This window comes from Chelonia mydas, chromosome 8, assembly GCF_015237465.2.
Source record: "Chelonia mydas isolate rCheMyd1 chromosome 8, rCheMyd1.pri.v2, whole genome shotgun sequence".
Lineage (NCBI taxonomy): Eukaryota > Metazoa > Chordata > Testudines > Cheloniidae > Chelonia > Chelonia mydas.
The window spans coordinates 86,192,210-86,211,988 of record NC_057854.1 but is presented as its reverse complement, the minus strand read 5'-3'; the positions used below and the strand labels follow the sequence as shown (position 1 = coordinate 86,211,988).

The 19,779-nt window shown below is 41.7% G+C and overlaps 1 long non-coding RNA gene across 1 annotated transcript in view; it reads left to right on the top strand.

Annotated features, from left to right (window-relative positions):
• Positions 1-17: 17 nt before the first annotated feature.
• Positions 18-19,779, top strand: part of LOC119566982 — a 95,823-nt gene continuing 76,061 nt past the window's right edge. The window contains exons 1-4 of the long non-coding RNA XR_006283303.1: positions 18-1,424; positions 2,042-2,130; positions 9,718-9,853; positions 11,481-11,556. This is a non-coding gene — a long non-coding RNA (uncharacterized LOC119566982). The remainder of the gene's footprint in view (positions 1,425-2,041; positions 2,131-9,717; positions 9,854-11,480; positions 11,557-19,779) is intronic.

Genomic DNA, 19,779 nt, shown 5'->3' with positions numbered 1-19,779 from the left:
CCAACAGGTGGGTGGGGCTGGGCATTCCTGGGCCCTGAGCTCTAGCCCTATCGCAGCGTCAGCGCCCCCTGTGCCCAAAGCTTCTCCCACGGGCTCCTGAGCTCCGGTCAGGCAGCGGCCGCAGTGGTGTACTGAGTAGTGGGGCGGGGGGGGAAGAGGTCACCCTCACCCTCACCCTCACCCTCAGTAACACCGTGGCCTTGTGTCTCACTAACTAGCAGTGCGTCACGACTCACAGGGCAGCTCTAGAAACCACATTTGCAGTGTTGCTTACTCTTGTGATTTTATTGCCCGTCTCAGAAGGTTAGGTATTTAAAGCCCTAACTCCTGGATTTAGGGTATTACGGGAGTATCTCAGCTTTTTTATTTTCAAGGTGTTAGCCCTCCAGGTTGCAGAGGAAAAGCTTGAAAACATATATCGTATTGATTATGACACAGAAGACATAAGAAGAACCTCAAGAGGATTTTTTTCTTCTTGTGGAACACAGCACAATCTTGTGCAAATCATCTCTAAAAAACAAACAAGGCAGCAAAAACGAATTTGCATTGTGGCTCATCAACGTGCAGGGGGGAAGAATTTTAAGTGGTAATGAGTGAGGTACAGGCAGACATTTCAGTCATAAATTAGCTGTGAACCCAAAAGGGGTCAAATAACTTGCACCCTACTAGAAGCAGCACATTTTAGTCCACACTGAAATGTCAGATCTGAGTTTACTCTCATATAATCTCAATATCTTCTCCATCCCCAGTTCCTACCCCACCTCCACCTTCAGCCCAACCTCTGCTGCTGCTGAGGAAGGCTTGGCTGTTCAGTAATGGGGCGGGGGGGACATGGACACATTCTGTTAATGGTAAAGGGGGGCATGACTGGAAAAGTTTGTGCACCACTGAATTAGAGATAGGTTTAAGCCCCAAAGCATACGTTTTAATGTCCCTTACAATATTTATACTATTATTTACAATAACTCTGGATATTCGTATTATCCATATAATTCTCCAGTCTCTTATTGAATCTTAATAAGTTCTTGGCCTCAACAACTTCCTGTGGCAATGAGTTTGAGAATTATACATAATGTGAAAAATATTTCCTTTTATTGGTTTTAATTTTCCCAATTTTTAATTTAATTCAATGGCCCCTTATTCTTATCTTATGAAACAGGGAGAACAGAAGCTCCCAAACTACCTTCTCTAGACCATTAATAATTGTATGTGTTTTATCACATTCCCTTTTATTCATGTCTTTTCTATGTTAAACAATCACAGTCTTTCTAATCTCTTTTCCTAAGAGAGCTTTTTCATGCCCTTGATCATTCTGGTCACTTTTCTTTGAACCTATTCCAAGTCTGCAATGGTCTTTTAGAGATGAGGAGACCAGCACTACACTCAGTATTCCAGCTAAGGCCACATCATTGATTTATGTAAAGGTATTATAATATTCTTTGTATTGTTCGTCATATCATTCCCGTGCATCTAATGTTTTGTTAGCTTTTTTGACCATAGCTGCACATTGAGCAGACGTCTTCATTTAGTAGTCTACCATGACACTCAGGACAAATATAGATAATACTGTGAGAAGAATGTTTGAATGCTGCCTCTGTTGTGGGGTAGAGAGATGTCGAGGCAATATTATGTATAACTAAGACTCTCCGCTTTCTTCCTGCACCTCAGTTTAATTATTTGCTAAAGCACAGGCCAGGATTCTATCTTTTCAGAAGGCATCTCATGGACTTAAACTTAAGAGCTGTTGTATATAGGATCCTGATAAATAAATGTTAATAGTTCCTAGTCAGCTTTAGAGTATCATACTGTTTCTTAGTAAATAAAAATTAATGTACACAGAAAACAATGTAAATAATATTTGGAATACTATGAATAACTATTAAAAAAAAACCTGTTGGGTAATATAGCTACAGTTATTCCTTACACAGACTTTGCCACTTTTGTTTCACTTAAATATATTTAAATATAAGCTTCCAACATAATATTTACACATCTGTACTTTAGCACATGCATATAAACATTCCCCTCTGATCTTTTACAGAGATAATTTCTCAGCCTTTATAATGTGCTCATAGTATCTATTGTGTGGCACCTGGACTCGTCAGAGCTTGAGAAGAATGGCAGCATCTAGTAAGTTCTTTTCCAGACAGTTTAGATTTAGAACATGAGTTTTACACCTATTATAGACTAAACAAATCAGTCTGATGTTTAATCAAAGAAAACAAAGCAATTAGTATAAAAACACAGCACTAAAAGGTATTTAGTGTTGTTTTTTTTATGGAAAGTTTCATTGTGTCAGTGGGATTTACAAGATAAGAAGGAGTCATCCCTGTATGCTTGCAGATAAAATGTTGAAGCAAATTCATTTTTCTTTCAGACCATGTTTTGTGCCATTCCTTAAATATTTTTAGTAGTGTGTGCTGTTTTGTTTTTGGTTAGGACATAGACTTTATACGAAGGTTGCTATTCGGAGATGAGGTCTAACCCCTTGAGTTTGTGCCTATAGGAAAAATCCCTTTTGAAAAAGCCCATAGGAATTATCACTATTTCATGGGCAATACAAATTCTTCTGAGAAGCAATTATTTGCCTTTGGAATTCACCAGTTTGTACAAAATGGCATATTTTAACAACATCACCAGATCCTTGGGGATAGATTAACCAGCATTTCCTACTGAAAAGTGGGACACCTATGATGGAGAGAGTTTTGTGGGGAAGGGAAGATAAAAGAATGCAGGGATGGTTCTGGTGGGCATCAGGGAGGTGTATATGACAAGGTTTTCACTTTTCCAACTCCTCAGCCAAGCACCCCCACTCTTTTCCCACTACTCTGTGAATTTGACTCTAATGCAAGGAAAGGCTGGTTTAAGAAGTCATGTAGTGCGAGGCTTACTGGAGAGTCTGAAGTGGGAAGTGTTTCATTCTATGAGCTGAATAACATGGGAGGATGCCATTCTTATTAAATCAAGCTCTTTATTCAAACAACTATTTACAGAGTTGCTCTAAATTTTAGCTTAACATCCCAGCCTTTTGCAGGCAGACCTATTTGCTGGTGCCACTTCTAAGCTCCTCCCTCCTGCAACCCATGCTCCTCCTTCCAGGTTTCATGGAGGTTGCTACAGAGTGGGCAAGGTCTCAGCATGTGGGAGGCCTGGTGTGGGGATGACATGCAGGCATGGGTGTCAGGTTTGTATAATTTATGGTGGTGCCCAGAACGGGTCCAAGCAGAGCCATCCCATCCATAGGACGGACCAGGGCCCCACGCTTTCAGGGGGATGGGGGTTCCAAGCAGAGCAATCCCGTCCATAGGGCCCTGTGCTTTTTGGGCCCCACATTTCAGGGGGACGTGGGGTCCAGGGCAGCTTGGAAGGTTAGCGGGGGGCCTGAAGCCAGCAGCAGCGAGCGACCTGGCCCCAGCCTACCCCGCCGGTTCCCAGCATCACTTGGGGGAAGCTGTGGAAGCCGGAAAGAGGCGGGGCGGGGGCTTGGGGAAAGGGGATGAATGGGGGCGGAGCTGGGGCGGGCTGGGGCCAGGTTGCTCGCTGCTGGCAGCGCCAGGCCCCCCGCTAGACCCCCAGGCTGCCCTGGACCCAGAGCTGCCCTGTCTATAAGATGGACGGGGGCAACCACCCCGGCCCCACGCTTTGGGAGGCCCTGTGCTTCGGGGGATGCAGGGTCCAAAACAGCCTGGGGGTTTAGCGGGGGGTGTCTGGTGCCATCAGCAGCAAGTGACCCAGCCCCAGCCCACCCCTGCTCCGCCCCCTCCCCACCCCCATTCCACCACTTCCCTCAAGCCCCCGCCCTGCCTCTTTCTGGCTTCCGCCCCCTCCCCCGAGCGACGCTGGGAGCCAGCGGGGCGGGCTGGGGCCGGGTCGCTTGTTGCTGCCAGTGTCAGGCCCCCTGTTAACCCCATAGACCGCCCTGGACCCTGCGTCCTCCTGAAGCACGGGGCCCCCCAAAGTGCGGTAAGCCCAAATACTGGTGGAGTCGGGCCCACATTCCTAAATATTGATGGAGCGTGGGCACCATGGGCCCTTATAACTCACCGCCTATGGGGTGCACATGCTCTCAGTGAGCCCGTTGCCACTTTCGCCAGTTCAGCTCACCAGCGGCTCTTTCAAATGGCCATTCGGCAGCAATTAACAAAAACTGAGACAATACACTGATATTTTGTATAACTGACGGGGTCATCAGGAAAAGCCCTTGGATTTGATAGGCACAATCCCTGCCCCTAGGTTCCCCTACAAGCCTTTCATTTCTGCTATTCAGAATTCAAATACCTAGAATATATTTTGCCCACCAACCAAATGTTTTAAAGCAGGACCCCTACTTTATAAAAACACCTTATATATTTCCCCCCAGTGGAATTAGTTGTGGAAAGAAAGAGAAAATCAATATACCCAGTGCTTAATGCTTGCCAGGGCTAAGCTCCGCCACCTCTAGGTTTGCTGCATCAGTTATGAATGTAAAAAAATTGCTTGAGCCCCGGCACCTCTTTCATTACAAATTAAGCACTGACTGTATCTTATTTACAGTATCACCATCTTTGTTGTAAATCTAAGATGATGGCAAACTGAAGGAGTACTGAGAGCGGTAGCCTCTTCGCCATTGGAGGAGTGTCAACATTTCAATTTTTAGCTGAATATCAAACAGAAAATTCAACAAAATGTTTCAACAATTACTGACAGATCAATGACTAATTAACAACTAATTATGAGAAGATATTTAAGATGAGATACAAAAAATAACTTTGGAGAAGAAGAAATTGTACAAAGTGAGCATAACTGTAGCAGTGAGCTGTAAATTAATACAATAAATATTTTACTCATATAGGTTGATTGATGTCTGCAGTTTGCTCTCCTTGCAAGGACATGTTAATTGAACATCAAATGTATGTGAACAATTAAGATGTATGTGATCTTTGAATTGTCAGATATGTTCAGAGAGGGATGGTTTGGAGCTTAGCCTATTAACATTAGCTTCAAATGTACTTTCAAGCCTTGCAGAAATATTTAATCTATAATTAATAACTAGTGCATTACACCCTTCTTGGAAAATGACCAGAGTTTTAATACCAAATTTTATTTTTCATAGGACTCAGATTCATTCAATACAAAAAATGATAAACCATGTATGATGTCTGTTTCCACTGCAACATCTGCAATTGCAAGACACTAATGTTTACACAGTTGCTGAAGTTTACAGCTGTAAACAACATCTTAATGGAGTATACACATAAGATGTTGTGGGTCCAAGCATTTAATGGATACAGCTACTGTAAAGCTTGAAGTAATTTGAACCAGTCATAAGAAAGAGCCATTTTGCTGTGCATATATTATTTATTAACCTGTCAAAGGTTTTTGATATAGTGCATCATGAGACAGCAATTAACTGATGTGCTTTTTTCCCCATCAATTAAGTTAAGCCTTAATTAAGCAGTCAATGTTAAATAGACTTTACCGCACAATAGGCTGGTACTTTGTTGTGATCATTTTTAAAACATTTGGAGATTGTAGTGTAACCACTTGTTCATAATACTGTGTTCTGAGAATTTGTAACTTCTGATGACTTGAATCTTTCAAGTAACACAAAAAATGAAGTTCTGGCTGTCTGTGATCATTTAAGCACCCGAGTCACTCTTTATGACAGAAAGGTTGTTATCCCTGGTTTCCTGGCCAAATTCTAATCCTGGTAAGTACATTCTGCTTCCCAATCCCTCTGTAGATATAAGTGGATATGGTTTTCTTCACGTCCTGCCTTAAACTGTTGTGTAGTGTGTGGTCTTAAACAATTAGCCCAGAGTTGCCCTCATTTCAATGCTGGATAAATCTGTAAAGTGTCCTTGGATTTATCTAGTTGAGGGACAGATTTTCAAAGGTATTTAGACATCTAGAGATTTAGATAGGCTACTAGTGAGAATTTAAAAGCACCTAAACAGGTTAGATGCCTAAGGTCAGATTTTTAAAAGGTATTTACGCATTGCACTGCTCTGCATTTTAAGGCCTAAGTGACTCAGATGGCTAAGTCCCATTCTCAAAAATGACTTAGGTGCATAAGTCCCAATAACTTTTATTGATTTCAGTGGGGGCGGGTCAGGGGGTGTGGCTGTGGATAGGGGTCAGGGCGGTCAGAGGGCAGGGAACGGGGTGGGGGTTGAATGGGGGCAGGAGTCCTGGGGGGGAACAGTCAGGAAGTGGGGGGGGGGAGTTGGATGGGGTGGTGGGGGGCAGGCAGGGGTTCCAGGGGCAGTCAGGGGACAGGGAGAAGGGGTGATTGGATGGGGCAGGGGTCCCAGGGCAGCAGTCAGGAAGGAGGGGGGGTTGGATGGGGTGGCAGAGGGCAGTCGGGGGCAGGGGTTCCGGGGGCAGTCAGGGGACAGGGAGAAGGGGGGTTGGATGGGGCACAGGTACTGAGGGGGCAGACAGGGAGAAGGGGGGGTTGGATGGGACACGGGTACGAGGGGGGCAGTCAGGAATGGGGGGGATTGGATGGGGTGGCGGGGGGCAGTCAGGGGCAGGGGTTCTGGGGGCGGTTAGGGGACAGGAAGCGGGGGTGTGGATGGGGCAGGGGTCTCAGGGGGGGCGGATGGGGGTGGGGGCTGGGCCACGCCCCCCCTCCCCTAACCAAGTCTCCATACAATTTCCGAAACCTGGTGCGGACCTCAGGCCAAAAAGTTTGCCCTTCCCTGCCCTAGATGATATATGGTGGTTAAAAATGCTGAGCCCTGTCTTCACTAGCTTTCTAATTATTTGTACCTTCTTTGGAGCTTCACCAAACAGTGAAGATATTCCAGAGAATGCTAGTATAGACACAGCTAAGCAAGCACTGTATTTCTTTCCCACTGACTGACATGTATCCTTCAACCTAAAGGAGGTGATTTAATAGTAGAGGACAAGTTTTCATAGTAGGATTTGGGAGTTAGGTGCTAGGGGCTTTTACAAAGCCCATTATTAGTGCACATTGTGTTACAGGGAGAGCCGGCTCTATGTGTTTTACAATCCCTGAACTAGAGGAATGAAAAAAGGAACAGATAAACAGGCCTAGGAAGCAGGAAGAGAGCAGAAAATATATCAATCCTAGAAGCAGACCTCCTTTGCTGCAATTATTGTAATGTTTAAAATTGGCCACTTTTAGGCCATTAAATTGCCTAAATTGGTCCCTTTGATAGCATCAACTTTACACTGTGGGTTGCTGTACCTTTTTATTTGTGCATTACAACATATTAGTTAAATAATCCCTTTTCAGAGTATGGTAGGAGTAGTTTAAAACTATCTGTGTTTTGTAGAGAATTATTGTGTAATGACCCCAGATTGCTAGCAGAAAAACAAAGTAAGCTTGATAACGTTCCCAGAGACTATATTGGTAGCCTTTTCCCTCCAGACATAAGGAAGCTCTTTGGGGTATTTATTTTCTCACTGAAAATCATATCAGATCAGTCTCAGCTATCTTCAAAAAGCAGAGTGTTAATTGTGTGTTTTAAGAAAAAGTAATTGCTTTCAGTGCTATTTCTCATGCTGATCTCTGTATGCGTAAGACCAGTTCCTTGAAAATACCTAACAAACTGAAAAAACAAATGCCTGACAAACTGCAGGGGAATTTTGATTCAAAGTGAATCTGTTCAGTAAAGCTTCAGACAAAACTTTTCCTGACAGTCTATGCAGAATCTTGTATTTGTGAATAACTGCTGGAATGTTCACACAAAAAAATTAAAGGAGTACTTGTGGCACCTTAGAGACTAACCAATTTATTTGAGCATAAGCTTTCGTGAGCTACAGCTCACTTCATCGGATGCACTCCTTTTCTTTTTGCGAATACAGACTAACACGGCTGCTACTCTGAAACAAAAAAAATTATGTACTTTAAAATAGTTAAATCTCCCTGGATTGTTCAGGGAGAGAACATATCTGGATGGTGAATATTGGACCTCAGAGTATGCATTGTTGTCCACAATACAGCGCAGGAGGGACCACAAGTTTAAGAAGGGCCAGATTCAATGCCCATTGGCATTTATGAGTACACTTCATTGATTTTAGTGGGCATTGAACCAGGCTGCCGTGCAGAGAGGAGAAAGGCAACACATTTCTCTTAGACTGGACAATGAACATACTATTCACTTCCGCTTTTATTTATATTTAAAATCATTCACTAGGTTCCACATACTAGCCCTACTCTGGTGAGCTTGGATTGCTCACACTACACTAGAACCTGTGACTCCAAACAAAAAACTGTTTTCCTTTGAATTTCTTTTTAAACTCATGGAATCATTTCTATTGATCTGAGGTTTTATAATACATTGATTTTGCTCAGTTTAAATCTGGCTGTAAAGTGACTTGTTAGTGGTACTTCAACTTTTCAACATATGATTGTTTTAACTGCATTTTATTTTAATAACTTAAATTACAGATTCAGTACATATTGACATACCCTTTGGCAAGGACTCCCCCACAGGCTTTGTGCAAGGGGTCATGAGTTCTGTAATATATGTTACATCCATTAAAAGGTTAATCTGTAAAAGGTAACTGCTACCTCAAGACGACATCAACTATGGCCTGCTTCTGACTATGAATAGCCAATGACAGTTCTGATAATTTAATGCTTGTAACCTGACACACTGAAGAGCTATGGTGGAGTTTCTCCGGAACCCAACAGCACTTTGCTTCCACCTGTCCATCTTGCTCATGCAGTTTCTATTGAACTCAGTTGAATTAACCATTTGTACAAAAGGCAGTTATTTTTCTGATTCGGTTATGAACTCTTAAATAATGGTTGCTTTGAGTACAAACAGGAGCTTTTTCCTGTTACTGTGATCCACAAAGCTACTTCTTCATTTTAAAAACTTTACACAGTTTTAGCCAAGTTGTTCTGAAAAATTTAGTCCCCTTATGCAGTAGCTCACAATTTGTCATTTGTGATCTGCAGTACAGCTGGGCCCAGTTTTGTCACAAATTAATTCATCAGGTCTATTATTCCATAAATGTGAAGCAGCTGTTACTCAAATCCAGCTTGATTATACATACCCTCTACTGTTTTACTCAGTTGGTTTACTCCAAACATTTTGTTGCTAAATCATACATTTGATTTTAACCATCCATACAAAGTGTATGTAAATATGCTTCATGCTGCAGCAATTAGAAAACCAATTGTTCAGAACATCAAAGGGTAAAAACACATATATGTTTTAACAAGAGCGGACTACTAAATAGGGTATAATCTTTTTCATGCATATACATGACTCCCATTGGTGCTAGTGGAAATCTCATGCACACATCAAAAGAAGAATCTGCCCCATCTACAGAAATGATAAATTTACGGTTTAAGCATTATGAAATTTGAAATCTGTAGAGAATATTTCATTATTAATATTGTACATTTATATAGGCACTTCATCCCAAAGATTCCGAATGTTTCACAAAATATATAATATACATTCAGCACTACTTACTGAAATGCAGCTACCTCTAGGGTGGAAGATGGTTGCCAGCCAGTACACAGTACCATACTAGGGGAACACAAATGTTGACCAGGAATTCTGAATGGAAACTATTTTAGGAAAAGTGATGTGTAGGGTTTTTAACATTCACAAAGACTGATCAGGATCTGGGTTTTTAAAGGTCTTTTCCAAAAACCCCACAGTAAAGTGCATGATACTGAGTTTATCTACATCAGAAGAGCTTAGTTAATTCAGGATTCAAATCCAGGATTCAAATTTGTTGTTACAGGAAGTCTGAATATGCCAAATCTCATGGACAGATGACTTATCCCTATCACTGAGTTGACATGAATGTGGCTATTATTCCTTATTCAGTATACAAATATCACTCCCACTGATGCTAATGGGAGAAACACGCACACACGGTAAGACTAAACTACCCAACATTGCCTTTCTGTGGTTATTAACAGCTCTGGAGATCAGTGTGCTTGATTTATGCGCTGAACAAGTACAGCAGATATATTAACTTCTCTCTCTGCCTCAGCTGAAAGAGTAGTGTGGTTGTCATACTATTCAGTGCTTGGCTTCTCTGCTTTTTTTCAATTAACAGAAATGGGGGAGGGAGCACGGAATTTGGTCACCTATTCATTAAAAAATGGACTAGATTATCAATTCATTAACTCAACACCTGACAGCCGTGCTAACAACTTCCAGTCACTTCTGATTTGGACTTGAGTTGAATTGGCAACTTGGAGAGGAAAGATTCTATGGGCAATTATCAGTCTCCTGAGCCATCTAGTCTCCCTAGCAACCTCTTTTTGATACCTAGAAATTTAAAATTTTTGTTAAAGCTAATGTTAAAAAATTATATAGTACACAGGTTAAGAAAAAGAGTGTCTGTATATCTGGGTATAGTGCTTAGATTATCCACAAATACAACGTTTGTTTTTAAAGTCATAAGATACATATAGTGCATAATCAGCAATAACCCACATTTAGGTGAATACATTTAAGAATACAGTTTAGATGTTAGTATCCAAGTATTCGGGTACATCACTCATGAGAAGTTTATACAGAAAGTTGATTGTGGAAAGCAAATATAGCAATGAGTGAAGATTGTCCCTTAGTAATTAAGAATTTAGGGTAGGTTGTCCATTTAGGAAATACAACCCATGAGGGAAGTATTTCAGTTACTTTCCCTACTGCACTTCTAATCGTCACGCTAGATCATCCCTTCTGGTATTGCCGATGTCTGGTGATGTGTTCTACGTAGATGTCCCTCGACCATCTGATGTCATCCGACACCATGAGTTGCCACATCAACCGAGCGTAGCGCTGACCGAGTCCACGTTCTCTCAACACTCGCTCGTTACTGGGGTCCCATTATTAAATCAACTCCGTACCCAAGTTGGGGGCTATAATGAAACTATTGTCAGTTCCTTAAACATAGAACCTTAATTTACCAGTAAAGCTGCACACCACCAATATGACTCTGGTGCAAACAGCTAAATTACTCATTAATAATGAGTGAAGTATGAACTCACAAAAGTTAGAAAATGCAAATCGAGGCTTCCATGTAAACCTTTACTCTGTGCCTTTGTATTTATGCATTTTGATAGGGTCTTCCCACTACATATCTACTTCAGAGTGGTGTTGTGAGGATTAGTCCTTACACAAGTAAAATTACGATTTAACTGATTTAACTGAGAGTTTTGCCTGAGTAAAGTCTGTGGGGCTGGAACCTTAATATCTGCAAAGTGATTTGAAGATAAGAAGTGGTGCATAAGGCCCCAAGTCAGCAAAACACATAAGCCTGTGTGTAAGTTAAGCACATGTTTCAGTGCTTTGCTGAATCAGAATCTAAGTGCCAGTTACTTATTAATTGTATAATACTTTTACAACACTGGTTAATGTGACATACTGTTGAGGAAACATTTTATGTCAATTAATTAATTTTGCTTTGTGTCCATTATGTTTCACTTTAACAAAACACTGCAGCTAGCTATCAGAAACTTAGCACTGACATTCACTCATCCTTATTGTTCTCCTTAGGGGACGTTTCAGCTGTTTTCTTGATTAAGAGCCAACCTATAATGGAGGATCTTCATTTCTCTTTCATTTGAATCACGTAAGTACTTGCCTTTCCCACTGAGGGCAGTAAAATTTCCTGATTAGGAGATACAAGCAAGATATTTTAATTTCCATTTAAGCAGATGGTTAGGTTGCCATAGACAGTTAAATCAAAAGTATTATAGCAGTTGACTGAATACACTGTCCCATTTTTGAACAATAAGGACTACATAGTCAGTGAGTGTTCAGTGCTTGCCAAAATGGGTAATTTTCACTCACCGAGTCAGAGGTCTTTTCTTCTTTCACTCTTTCCTAGACTGCCTATAAGAAAAATAAATTGTTCTATATCTTCAAACACTGTAGGAAGCAGTAGTTTCAATACTAGGTTGACTTATAATTGGATCTCTTGACAACTACTGATAATTTCTATATGCCTTAAATAGTCACTCAGGATTTTTCTAAGGCTATTTAGCTTCCTTAATTTGTGCAAATATTTACTCCCCCCCCCCCATTTGTTTATATTGGCAGAGGAATAAACTATTGCATTCACACAAACTTAAGGTCATTATTGCTGATGCTGTTAGCGGAGTATGGCAAGCAGAATTCTTTGTTAACTTTGTCTTTCTGTTACCTAGGTCTGTATTGCTTTAATTCAAAATGATCTTGTGACCCAGTAAAGTGACCCGAAAGACCAGTACAGTTTGAAAGAATGATAGAAGAAAATTCTAAGAAACCACTGGGCACAAATTGTTTTCTGGAATAAACCACTATCCCTCCTTTCCACCTTCTGGGAGCTCTGGAACAGATGTTGCAGCTATTGTCTTAGTATTCATAGAAAAGATGGAAAGGCCATCAAGATGAGATCATCAGGTATATCCTCTACCACATCAGGATATATTCCTGCACAGAGGGCATAGCTGATTTTCCACTATCGCTACACTTGATCTGAAATAGCAGTCTGAAAATGGCCCATTCCTGCCTGGATATTGGGAGACTATATGGTCAAAAATAAAACAAAATAGTTAGCATTAGGGACAGATTCTGCTCAGTTGCATCCACAAAGTTCCTTTGAGATCAGTTAGAGTGCATGGATGTAACTAAAGGAGAATTTGGTCCATATGTTAAATAATAGTAGGAAAAAAAGAACATTTAAAGAAAGACAAACTACAGTGATAGGGTGAGATTTAGCTCTGCACTGGCACAGGTGCTGACACAGTTATAGAGAGGAGATGGCTTGTGTCTCCTCAATTCAGGGGCTACCAGGGTCTAGTGGGGTTGCTGGTAAAGGATAAGTTGAGTCCTTGCTTCAGTGGTCCATATGGGCCATGCGGGAGGTGCAGAATCACTGGAGTGCAGGTCCCTGATCAACCCCATCCCTCCTCTGATACATTATACCCCCACTGTGCCTGTGCTCTGCTTTGAGCCTGCCCCAAAGTGAACCTTGTGCTAGGGATTGCTGTGTAGGAAGAGCAGAGCTGGTAGAGTCCCATTCCCTCCCCCATGCATCCATGGGAGTTTTAATTAATTAGCTTGCATTTCGGTAGTATCTGGAGGCCCCAGTCTGGACTAGTAGGCCTTTTACAAAAATGGGAGCAACAAGATAGTCCCTGGCCCAAAGAGTTTACAGTCTAGTGGCCCAACACTGCAATGGGATCCACTAGCATGGGGCTCTGTGTCCATATGGAGCCTGAGTGACTTCAAGCTAATAGGACTCCACATGGACTCAGGATTTTGAATTAGCAGATCTGATGACAGGATCTGGGCCTAATTCAAGACAAGATGGAGCCCAGTGAGTGTAATAAAAAATTGGGAGGAGCAGAGGAGGAAGAATGAGGGAAGCTAAACTGAATATTCGTGCTTTTGTAGGTTTAAATCTCAACTTTCTACGGAGCTTTATATGATTTGATTGTTTTCTACCACATGATGGTGGTGTTGCTTCTCATTTTACGCTTGCAAATTGGCTTCAGATTCCACTTGGAGCGGTAAAATTATTCAATGCAGCCCAATGATAACACATTTGTTTAACAAATGTTAGTGCAATTTTCATGTTATTTTTGTAACTAGATATAATAAGGCTATCTCTTCATTAGAAAACAGATCTGCTGCACTTTAGGAAGGATAGTCTCCCCATCATCCACCATTTTTCCAGTCATCCCAGATCCTTGTGTCTCTGAGAATCTTACTGAGTTCTGATTGCCTGATAGTGTTTTTTTTTTTCAGTAAGACAAAGATGACACTTTGCCTGAAAAGCAAAATATGCAATTCAGACTTTTCTCTTTGAGTCATTTAACATCATTCTACATAATTAAACTCCTTGTTCTTATAAAGGCAACTTGGCAGGCATTATGTTATATGTAATGTGATACTATTTCATCTCTGTATAGGTTTCAGCTTGTGCTAGCTCAAAGGGATCATGCTTGTCAGCTGGGTAACCATCTTGTTCAGGGAAAGCGATTCCTAGAATGAAATAGTGATCTGTTATTTAGCTACTGTAGTAAAGTCTGCCAGAGTGTCCCGGAGCTCTAAACTTGCTGAGACAAAGATCAAGACATGATAGTGTGGCCCAGAAATATTTGGCTACATCATTTGCACAAAGGGCATGTGAAATCAGCCCAGTAGGCCCCCTGAGGATTGCCCTTGAGTAGAGGGAATGCCAGAGATGATGTGGAGCCGACATACAAGGTCTATGCCACCATATCGCTGGTGAATAAGGACATAGCAAAAAGATCTTTGTGTTCCGCAATCCCCAGCCACTGGAATGGTCCTTTTGGGCCATAGGCAGCAGGATGGGATATAGAGCAGGCCCGAGGTATCAGCTATAAGTTGCTACAAGGTCTAACCTGCCCAGCAGCCATTCTAAGGAAACTGCCGAATTGGCATAAAGTCAAACTTTTCCATCCCCCTCCAGTTCTGCCCAGAGTACAGCTGGTCTGGATAGGCAGGTATAACTCGCTCAACAAGATACAACTTCATTCAGATTTCTCTTGGACACTGTAAACTAACTGACATACACGTTCATATAATAAGATTGCTACTGTCCCATGCAGTCTTGGATTACCATTAGCAGTCTGAAAACAAACAGGCATGGGAAAGAAAACTGAACACTTTTGCCACTTTATGGGCAAGAAGACAGAAGTATAAAACAGTCTTGCCTTGTCATCATTGTCATTTTCATCATCTGTTTATGGAATCTCCCACCATGTGCTAGGCACTTTCTAAACTTTCAGGAAGGGATAGTGCCTGCCCAGAGAAACTCACGATGCCAGGGTAGATAGTCAGATGGACAGAGGTTAGGGGAAGAAGAACAGCAAATAGGGACCTAGATTCCCTGTAGGAACCATGGCAGAAGCAGTTTCTTAAGGGAGACTTAAAACGTAGACAGGGCAAGGGCCTTGCAGGTGAGCTGAAGGAGGGCTATGTGGAATAAAGCACAGAGGCGATTGTTCAAACAGGTGACAGACAGACTGATCAGGCTGGGAACAGGGACAGTGTGCAGAGACGGTGAAGAGCCCTTTGCCAGACCACACTAATAACTTCTTTCCTCCTCTCTTTGACATTTTTGGTTGATCCTACAATCGGTCCATGCGTATAACTCCTGCTGAAGTCAAAGGGAGTCTCTGACTTCCCCAGAGTCTTCAGAATTGGGCCCTCACTTGCCAGATAGCAGCAGTTTGTAACTGTTTTCCTGCTGTGCTAATACAGAACATTTTGATTAGTGCTGGTGAAGAATAAAAGATAAACCATTTAAAATTCTCCATGATTTGATTAGTGATGGCAGAGACACTGATTAGGTAAACTCCTAGAGAACAGATGAAGAGGACAATTTGGCCACATGAAATGAGGGCAGGATTTATACTGTGTAACAAGTAGAAAGCATGATAAAGTTTTAAATAATTCACCTTAAATCCCAGCAAAAGTTCAGGTCATTGCTTTTTCTCAACCAAACCAGCTATTTTACTTATGTGCAATCTTATTACATAACAGCATAGCTCTGATCTTGATAAAATTGATATTAGTTTTTGCTAAGATCATGTGAAATAAACATAATTCATTCTATAATAAAATTACTAATGTATAGTTCAATTAATTTAATTGAATTAATTATATTAATGTGCAGCATCCTATCAGTGTACCTTGGAAAGAAGATACATAATAATATTCATATTTCACATCCATCTAGGATATTCCACCAAATCACTTAGCAAACATTGATTAATTAAGCTTCTCAGTCCTCCTGGTGAGGTTGGGAAGTATCATTATCCTCCTTTGACTTGAGCTAACAGAGTAACTGATAGAAGTAGCAGGTTGTCATCTTCTATGTGGACCAGCACTAGAGAGGGATCGGACACCTTGCTGGTGGGTTTCACAGATGTTTGCTGACAGCAGAGGAATGGTGAGACTCAGGACTCTTGGGTTCCATTCCATATTTTGGAAGAGAGTGTTCACTAGTGAGCACAACTCTTCCACTTGTTCCTCTCAAGCTTGATCTTTTTCGCCCCATCCTCGTGAACCCTGTCCTCCCCATGCCCAGTCGAGTCTCTTGACCAGTCAGTTTCAGATCCCTCCCCCACTCCTTGCACAATCTCCCTCTTTTCTCCCCAGTCTCCAGTTGTCCCCCATTCACCTGCGTTCTCCATTGCCAAAGGCTCCCAGTCTCCCTCCCTGGGCTTCTCATCTAATCTACTCCTCCTTCCCCACAGCTCTGTCCCAGTCTCTTTGCCCAGCCAGTCTGTCTCTTCTGAGCTCAGACTAGGTAACTGAGTGGTCTCATAGCCTTTCTTCTCCACCAGCTCCCAGTCCTAGTGACCTTTCCCAGCTGGTCCCAGTCTCCTCCTATAGCTCCCAGTCCTAGTCTTCCTCTCTCCCATACAGCATCCAGTCTTAGTCATGTGTTGTAATCCCACAAGCTCCTTGTCCTGATATACTCCCCCAGCACTCCACCTCAGCTCTGGCTTTTGTCTTCAAGTCCAGGCAGCTTCCTCCTCTGCACTGTCTAGGCATTAGCAGGGGAGACAGGCTCCCTGCTCTCAGTTCTGGTGCCCAGCCCCAGTGCTTCCTGCAGTAGCTCAGAGCTGTAGTTGCAAGAAAAGTCCTGCTCCATTGTGGGATGGAAAATACTCAGTGTGGATGGAATCTTTGGAGTTTTTAACTGCAAAGCCCTGGCAAGTCTTTACTGAGTATGTGTGAACAACGATTTTTCAAAGGCTTATCATTTGCCAAATTTGAGCAGATTTTCCCAAGAACAGCAAAGGGCACACCCGTGGCACAAATGCCTCTCTCTGCCAGATTTCAAGTCCTTGCTCCAGAGCATGTGAATGGTAGAGTCTCTCAAAGAAAAGGTCACCAGAATTTTTAGCAATGGCATAACAAAACAATGTATTTTTCCCTAACCTCATTCTCAGAAATGTCTGAACCATTTTGGCTGAAATTTTCCAGAAAAAATGCAGTCTGAGACAGACATCCAGCATGGAAAATTTCAGCCTAAATGGTTAAAATTTGGCAAAATTATAAGCAGCTGTATGGGAAGGGTCTTATAATGGGAAGGGTCAGGCAAATTTAATAGCAAGTGGCGGTACCATCTCATCTATAATTAACCTAGTATCAATTTTTTTTAGCAAGAGTTATTTAATTTTTCCTAAAAATCTCCTTCAACAACTCTAATTTTAGAATATAAGAGCATTCTATATAGAGAATCAGAAATGCCAAATGTGGCATAGTAACATGTTGAAAATCAAATCAAATCAGCGTTGATGATGCTGATGGAAATATGCCAGCCTACCCACATTTATATAGTCAAAGAGCAGTCTGGATGAGTAATGGTTTTCAGTGTCAGTTACCTATATTTTCAGTTTAGTGTGTATATGGAACAGGTGCCTTGAGCCCCTCCCACACCCCAGAGCCCTCACCCCCAGCCAGAGCCCTCATTCCCCACCATCCCCCACATTGTGCAATACAGGGAAACTGTTAAACACTTACTGTTTCCAGTCCATTTTTACATTATTTAAAAATATATATTTCGGCTTACAAGGCGGGGTGGAGGGGGGGGACTTGAACCCATTCTGGTCACCACCAAAAATTATACAAACATGCTGCCCCGGGAACTATATGTGTAAATGGCACTAGAGGTTACTAAGTGTTACTACGTGTTCCAGGTCTACAATAAGTTTACAATGCCTCAAAAAAATGTACAATAAAAAATTAGCCTTGGGCTAATGAAATGGTGTTTGGGTCCAGATTAAGTCTGGATAAGGTTTAGGATTCAAGTTTGAGACCAAACTAGGTTTAAGGCTCACATTTGAATTTAATGACATCAAACTTTCATGAACTGCTCTTGCAAAATTTCAGTCCAAACTGGCAGAAATCTTATGCAACCAGCTAAACTCATGAGATTTCAGCTCTCTTCAATGGTAAAAGAAACCATACAAAACCATATATTGTTGTGATATTTCCACTGAACCCACACCCTTTCCTGTTTTGGATCCAACCCAGACCCAAAACCACAGGAGTGAGCTGAGATCCCTGGATCTGAACTTGTGGCATGCCTAAATACAATACTGTAGATTACAATAAGTAACCGCACAAACTACAATAAAACAATGCTAGGACTGAGATGTAAATGAAATTGGTGAGTTCACAAAGTGCCCTTAACTCAGTGCCCTTGTCCAGGGCTGGATTAATGTATAGACAAACTAGGCACGTGCCTGGGGTCCAAATGGGGCGGGGGGTGGGGGTGGGTTAGGCCCAACAAATAGCTGTATAGTATACTCACTGCAGCTGGCTTGGCCATGCTGTGGATCTGCCAGGACCAGGTGATCATCATGCTGCTGCTTGGTGGGGCTGCTCTCCCTGATTGGGGTTGCAATGCCAATCCCTCAATTTTGGCCTGGCTGATTCTTCATTGTGTTGGAGGAGTAGCCAGGCCAAATCTGAGTGAGTGGTCTTGCAACCCCCATCACAGCAAGCAGCCCCACAAAGCAGCTGCAGGATGAGCAGCATGGCCAGCCTGACTGCAGTGAGTGTACTTACTATACAGCTGTTTGTTGTTATTCATGAGAAGGTCGGGGGCTATAAGTGTATTGTGCGTTGGCCACACTGATAGGTTAATCTGGCCCTGCCCTTGTCATAAACTTTACGGCATATTGTGCAGTCTGCACGTTCAGCTGGTAACACTAATAATACACTTATTGTTGTAGTCATAAGGGATTGTCATTATGTCTCCTTTTGGTTATGTAAGACTAGCTTGCTTAAAGAATGCATTTGCCTCGTGTTCGTATCATTGGGACTAATTACCACAATTTACATAATCTATCAAACAATCCCATGATCCTCTGAAAATTTATATACACCCACTAGTTTTGTACTACATAATACAGTATAACAAGCATATAACAAGTGGTGCACAAAATATTTATATATGCCACAAGCTCCTATGGGCAGATTAAATATTTTCTCAGTGGTATATACCAACTTCATTTATCACCTCAGAATGGAATAGTGTATCTGACAGCACAAATAGTTTCCTTATGGATATTTTGTGTAACTTTAAATGTTGTCTTACAATTAAAATGACAAAAAAATTCAAAACATCCAGAAGGTATAATGATTTCTCTAAGTGCTGTTTCACTTAAATGCTGTTTCACTTAAAAAAATTATACACCACCAACTATTAATTCAGGAGGTGGGAAATAGAAACATGAAGTTATAATGTTGTTTTAAACAAAAGTATGTAAAGCTCTCAAATATTCAGTTATAAATGAGGCAATCACTAACTTTAATTTATCCATTCCTCCTGTGAAGACAGTTTCATTTAGTCCACCTTCAGAGTCTTGTGCAGTTATGTAGTATTAGGCCATTTCATAATTTTAAAAAGAGAATTAAGTACTCATGGAATGTTCAAGATAGACAGGAATGATAAATGAATCATCTATTCAGAAATGAAGGAGAAGAAGGATGATCCAATGGTTAGGGTACTGGCATGGGACTCAGAAGTCCCTACTGTATCATATTTCCTGTGTTTAGATAAGTCACTTTGTCTTTTTGTGCCTCAATTCTCCATCTGTAAAAATGAGGACAATACCATCTGAGCAATTACTTACTTACATCGCTCTACCAGTCTATTCTATTCCTGACCTGTTCAGTTCATCTGTAATGAAATGTGCCAACAAGGGTGTGACGGAGGCTGACTGCATGTAAGCAGAGAAGAGCACCATGGCTTCACCTAGGCGTCTATCTACCAACACTTGGGGGACAATGCAAGAGCCCACTTTGAAGTTTCATTTCT